We start from the raw sequence: 7,209 nt of genomic DNA, 5'->3' as shown, positions 1-7,209 counted from the left end.
CGATGCACTTACTCGTTTGCCTTTACAAGAAAATGATGAGCACGTCTCAGTTCCACAGGAACTTGTTTTACTGTTAAATTTCTTAGATTCCTCACCAGTACGTGCTCGACAGATCAGAGACTAGACAAGTCGGGACCCAATCCTATCTCAAGTAAGCGAATAAGTGTTACATGGTTGGTCACAGGAGCCCGTGTCTGATGAAATGAAACCGTACTTCAATCGAAGACATGAAATAACCAGCCAGGGTGGCATCTTATTTTGGGGAGCATGAGCGATAGTTCATCCAAAGGGCAGGGAGCACTTTTAATTTAACTACATAGCACATATCCAGGTATTTCCCAAATGAAGACCATAGCACGCGGCTACCTATGGTGCCCGGAGATAGATGGTGAGATAGAGAGTTTAGTGAAGCACTGTGTGCAATGTCAGCAACTGCAAAAGTTGCCAGTGACAGCTCCATTACACTCATGGGAGTGGCCGGGTAGACCCTGGGTATGATTGCACATTGACTACGTTGGACCTTTCCTGGTGATCAGTGTTTCTGCTCATTGTCGATGCCCATTCAAAATGGTTGGACGTAAATGAGGTGAAGTCACCAACGTCGGCCGCTACAATTGAGAAACTACGTCAGAGCTTTGCCATGCACGGATTACCAGAAGTAGCCATTTCCAATAACAACACGGCATTTACGAGTGCTGAGGTTCAACAGTTTATCAGCCTCAATAGTATCACTCATGTGAAAACTGCACCGTACCACCCTTCCTCAAACGGACTGGCCAAAAGGGCGGTTCAAACATTCAAGGCAGGTGTGAAAAAGCTAACTGGCGACTCCTTGGCAACCAAGCTAGCACACTTTCTTTTTCATTACAGGACTACCCCTCAAACAACAACAGGTGTCATACTTGCAGAGTTACTGATGAAGCATTGTCTCAGGATGAGATTGGGCTTAATAATGCTGAATGTAGAGGGGGAGGTGGAAAGGAGTCAGGGAAGTCAGAAAACTAGACACGACTGGCATAGTCACAAGAGGAAATTTACCATGGGAGAGCCGGTATACGTGAAAAACTTTGGGGAAAGACCAAAGTGGTTGCCGGGTGAAATAAGTGCAGGGACTGGACCTTTATCTTACCACGTGGAGGTGGAAGGCCGGATCATCTGTAAACATGTGGACCATTCAAGGAAGAGAGAGACAAATCATCAAGATATGGTTCCACCAGTGATCATGGCTGGGTCTGTGTTTCCTGTGAGAATACTCAGCCCAGTACAGACACGTCTGATGTTCCTGTAAGAGTTGAGGATACAGAACTGCAAGTGCCCACCAAAGCACCGGATGTTCAGACAACTCCGGAAAAGGAGGTTCCTGACAAAGGATCTGAAGTTGTGGAGCTGCAACATCCCACACATACCAGGAAACCACCCAAGAAGTGTCTGCGGATCAACTCTATCATTAATAGTACAACTCGGCCACCCCACAACATTATCCACTTCTGCCTTGAAAATATTCAGACTCTGCTTCCACCACTTTTCAGGAAGAGGGTTCCAAAGACCCACAACTCTCTAAGAGAAATTTTTTTTTTTGTCTCATCTCCGTTTTAAATGGGTGACCCCTTATTTTTAAACAGTGACAGTGTTGAATTTCTTGAGTGTTGTTACAGCTGCACCCATCCAGGCAAGTGGAGAGTATTCTGTAACTCCCATGACTGCACCTTTTATGTGGTGAAGAGGCCATGGGGAATCAGATGATTCTGCTGAGCCACTCACTGCAGAATACTTGCTCCTGAGCTGCTCTAATAGCTATGGCATTTATGTAACTGTTCCAGTTGAGTTTCTGGTGTATGATAACTACTAAGGTATTGATGATATTGTGAAGGCAATGGCATGGATTATCACAGGTGGGGGGGAGGTGGTTAGGTTTTCTCTTGTTGGAGATGGTCATTCCTTGCCACTTTTATGGACTGAACTTTATTTTCTATTTATCAGCCCAAGCTTAAATGTTGTCCAGGTCTAGCCTACGTGGGCATGGACTCAGCATCTGAGGAAATGCTAATGGAGCTGAGCACTTTGCAATCATCACCTAAGGGACCCACTTCTGACATTATGATGGAGGAAAGGTCGCCGATGAAACAGTTGAAGATGGTTGGGCCTAAGACACTAACCTGAGGAACTCCTACAGCAATGTCCTGGGGCTGAGATGATTGACCTCCAATGGCCACAACCATCTTCCTTTGTGCTGGGTCAAATATAATTCCAACCAGTGGAGAGTTTTCCACCATTTCTATTGACTGCAATTTATTAAGACTCCTTGGTCCTAGAGTTTGCTGCCTCAATTGCAGGGAAAATGGTTGGAATATTCTTGCAGTTCCAGGCAAGCGTTCTTCTGTGCATTGTTTGTGACACTTTTGTAAGGTCACTTATTTATTAATGCTAGGCCAGCATTTATTATAAAGAATAAATTAATGATTTTACTGCACACTACACTCAAAAAGATCTTCCTCCAATATTGTTTTCAAAATATTTTGAAATCAATACTTAAGAAACTTTTAACCTGACTTTATATTCCTTCAGAGTACTCTTGCAATGCTATATCAAAACAAAATCATCTTCTTACTAGATTGATTCCTGGAATGAGAGAACTGGCCATTGAAAAAAATTGAGTAGAATGGCGCTATCTCCTTCGGAGTTTAGAAGAATGAGAGGTGATCTCATTGAAACATGTAAGATTCATGAACTCACCTTCCGGGAATGGACAGCCAGACCTGTGAGGCACACCTCTACTTGGGCAGCGGATAAATAGAGAGTGAGGCTCGGGGCCTTCACTCACACATCTGTAGGAAGTGTCACCAGCTGCTCAAACTTGAGCGCTGGATTTTGGAACTTGAACGGCGGCTGGAGTCACTGTCGTGCATCCGCAAGCCAGAGGACTACGCCAGAGGATAGCACGTTTAGTCCAGTGATCACATCGCATGTCAGAAGTGTACAGCCAGAGACGGAATGGGTGACCACCAGGCAGCCTAAGAGAACCAGGCAGTTTCAGGAAGAGTCCTCTGAGTCTCTCCTACTTGCTAATCAGTTTTCCATTTTGGATGCTGATGAGGGCAACGGCTCCTCAGGAGAGTGCAGCCAGAGCCAAGTCTGTGGCACCACAGGCGGCTCAGCTGTACAGGGTGGGGGGTGGTGGGAGGAAGAAGAATGGAGGGGCAGTAGTGAAAGGGGATTCCATAGTCAGGGGGCCAGGCAGGCGTTTCTGTGGCAGTAAACGTGACTCCAGGATGGTGTGTTGCCCTCTCTGGTGCCAATGTCAAGGATGTCATGGAGCGGCTGCAGGACATCCTTCGGGGGGAGGGGATCAGCCAGAAGTCATGGTCCATATTGGTACCAACGACATGGGTAGGAAGAGGTATGAGGTCCTGAAAGCAAATTTCAGGGAGTTAGGAAGGAAATTAAAAACCAGGACATCAAGCACAGTAATCTCAGGATTACTCACAGTGCCACGTGCTAGTGAGCATAGGAATAGGAGGACTGATCGATTAAATACGTGGCTGGAGAGCTGGTGTAGCGGGGAGGACATCAGATTTCTGAGGCATTGGGACCAGTTCTGGGGGAGGTGGGACCTGTACAAGCTGGACGAGTTACATCTTAACAGGACTGGGACTAATATACTCGCAGGGAGATTTGCTAGTGCTGTTTAAACGAGCTTGTTAGGGGGGAGGGAACCTGAGGAGTGGCCCAAATTGGAAGAAAGTAAAGATGGTAACAGGAAGTAGTAGTGAGCCTAGAAGGCTGGAGAAACAAAGCAGAGCATTGAGTATGCTTTGAATGTGGAATGATGTCAAGAAGACAAGGTTAAGGGCACACTATCTGAATGCGCGCAGCATTCGCAATAAGGTAGATGATCTAAAGGCACAAATAGAGGTAAATGGGTACGATATAGTTGCCATTACAGAAACATGGCTGCATGGCGACCAAAACTGGGAACTGAATATTCAAAGATATTCGACATTTAGGAAGGACAGACAAGAAGGGAAGGGAGGTGACTATAAGGGATGGGATCAGTGCATCAGTAAGGGAGGATCTCAGATCAGAAGAACAACGTGTGGAACCTGTTTGGGTGGAGCTAAGAAACAGCAAAGGGCAGCAGACATTGGCTGGAGTTGTTTATCGGCCACCAAACAGTAATGGTAATGTGGGGCATGGTATTAATCAGGAGATGAGAGAAGCATGTAGCATGGGCAATACAGTAATCATGGGTGAGCTCCAAAGAAGGGTCATATGGACTCGAAATGTCAACTCTGTTTTTCTCTCCACAGATGCTGTCAGACCTGCTGAGTTTTTCCAGCATTTTCTGTTTTTCTTTCAGATTTCCAGCATCCGCAGTATTTTGCTTTTATATATATGGGTGACTTCAATCTGCACAAAGACTGGGTAAACCAATTGAGCACTAATGCAGTGGAAGACGAGTTTCTGACATATTTTAGGGATGGTTTTCTAGAGCAGCATGTTGAGGAACTGACTAGGGGACAGGATAATTTAGATCTAGTATTATATAATGAGAAAAGGCTTATTAATAATCTTGTTGTAAAAGGACATTTAGGGATGAGTGACCACAATATGATAAAATTTTACATTATGTTTGAAAGTGAGGCAGTTCACTCTGAAGCAAGGATGTTAAAGTTGAATAAAGGAAATTATGAAGGCATGAGGGACAAACTGGCTGAGGTGATTGGGAAAATACATTAAAAGGTATGACTGCGCATAGGCGATGGATAGTCTTCGAATAACTATTACATAGTTTACAGCACCTATACATTCCTTCAAGGTGCAAAAACCCAAAAAAATCAGTCAACTGTGGCTGACAAAGGAAGTTAAGGTTATATAAGATTATAAGTGAAGGCTTATAAAATTGCCAGAAGTAGTAGTAAACCTGAGGATTGGGAGATTTTTTAGAATATAGCAAAGGAAGACCAAGAAACTGGTAAAGAAAGGGAGAATAGAATATGAATGCAATCTAGCAAAAACATAAAAGCGGACTGTAAAAGTTTCTATAGGTATGTAAAAAGGTAGCATTTGGCTAAGACAAATGCGGGTCTATTACAGGCAGAGTGAGGAGAATTCATAATGGGGAATAGAGAAATGGCAGAGAAGCTAAATGATTACTTTGTGTCTATTTTCACTGAGGAAGATACAGGAAATTTCCCAGATTTAGAGATCCAAGGGCTAGGGAGAATGAGGAGTTGAAGGAAATTAGTATAAGTAAGAAGGTTGTATTAGAGAAATTACTGAAACTGAAAGTTGATAAGTCCCCAGGACCTGATATTCTGCATCCCAGAGTGTTGAAAGAGGTGGCTAAAGAGATAGTGGATGCATTGGTGATCATTTTCCAAAATTCTATAGATTCTGGAATGGTTCCTGAAGATTGGAAGGTAGCAAATGTCACCCCACTATTTAAGAAGGGAGGGAGAGAGAAAATGGTGAACTACAGACCTGTTAGCCTTACATCAGTAATAGGCAAAATGCTAGAATCTATTATAAAGGATTTGATAAATGGATACTTGGATAATCATGATCTGATTGGGCATAGTCAGCATGGATTTGCGAATGGGAAATCATGTTTGACGAACTTGTTGGAGTTTATTGAGGATGTTACTAACAACATTGATAAAGGAGGGTCGATGGATGTAGTATACTTGGATTTTCAGATGGCTTTTGATAAAGTCCCCCACCGGAGGTTGATTAGCAAAATAAAAGCACATGGGATAGGAGGCAATATACTGGCATGGATTAAGGATTGGCTAACAGGCAGAAAACAGAGAGTAGGAATAAATGGGTCATTCTCACATTGGCAGGCTGTGACTAGTGGGGTACCGCAAGGATCAGTACTTGGGCCCCAGCTGTTTACATTATATGTCAATGATTTGGATGTGGGGACCAAATGTAATATTTCCAAGTTTGCAGATGATACAAAGCTAGACGGGAATGTGTGTTGTGAGGAAGATGTAAAGTGGCTACAGGAGGATTTGGAAAGACTTAGTGAGTGGGCAAGAACCTGGCAGATGGAATATAATGTGGAAAAATGTGAGGTTATTCACTTTGGTAGGAGGAACAGATGTGCAGAGTATTTCCTAAATGGTAAGAGATTAGAAAGTGTCGATGTACAAAGGGACCTGGGTGTCCTTGTCTATAAGTCACTGAAGGCTAACATGCAGGTGCAGCAGGCAATAGGAAGGCTAATGGAAAGTTAGCCTTTATCGCAAGAGGATTTGAGTACAGGAGTAGTGAAGTCTTACTTCAATTGTATAGAAGTTTGATTAGACCGCACCTGGAGTACTATGTGCAGTTTTGGTCCCCTTACTTCAGAAATGATATTATTGCCATTGAGGGAGTGCAGCGAAGGCTCACCAGACTTGCTCTGGGGATGGCGGGACTGCCCTTTGAAGAGAGATCGGGGAAACTGGGCCTGTATTCTCTAGAGTTTCGAAGGATGAGAGGTGATCTCATTGAAACCTACAAAATACTTAAAGGAACAGACAGGGTAGATGCAGGTAAGATGTTTCCCCTGGCTGGGGAGTCTGGAACCAGGGGACACAATTTTGAAATAAGGGGAAAGCACTTAAGATCGAGCTGAGGAGAAATTTCTTTACTCAGTAGGTTGTGAATCTTTGGAATTCCCTACCCCAGAGGGCTGTGGAAGCTCAGTCATTGAGCATGTTTAAGGTAGAGATTGATAGATTTCTGATTAACAATAACATAAAGGGTTATTGAGATAGTGTGGGTAATCCACTTAGATTAGGAGAAATAAACATGAGAGGACATGGCTTTAGGGTGAAAGGGGAAAGGTTTAGGGGGAACATTAGGGGGAACTTCTTCACTCAGAGAGTGGTGAGAGTGTGGAACAAGCTACCATCTGACATGGTAAATGCGGGCTCACTCTTAAGTTTTAAGAATAAATTAGATAGATACATGGATGGGAGAGGTCTGGAGAGTTATGGACTAGGTGCAGGTCAATGGGACTAGTGGAATAATATTTCGGCACAGACTAGAAGGGCCGAATGGCCTGTTTTCTGTGCTGTAGTGTTCTATGGTTCTATGGTTCTAAGACATTGAAGTGTTTGATCAACCATAATTGTACTGAATGGTGGAACAGGCTCGATGGGCTTAATGGCCTTCTCCTGTTCCTATGTTCCTATTCTGAGAGGGTTTGACAGGGTAGAT

Source organism: Cetorhinus maximus, chromosome 17 (assembly GCF_964194155.1).
Source record: "Cetorhinus maximus chromosome 17, sCetMax3.hap1.1, whole genome shotgun sequence".
In the NCBI taxonomy this organism is placed as follows: Eukaryota; Metazoa; Chordata; class Chondrichthyes; order Lamniformes; family Cetorhinidae; genus Cetorhinus; species Cetorhinus maximus.
The sequence above is the reverse complement of the archived record's forward strand: the minus strand, read 5'-3'. Positions refer to the sequence as shown.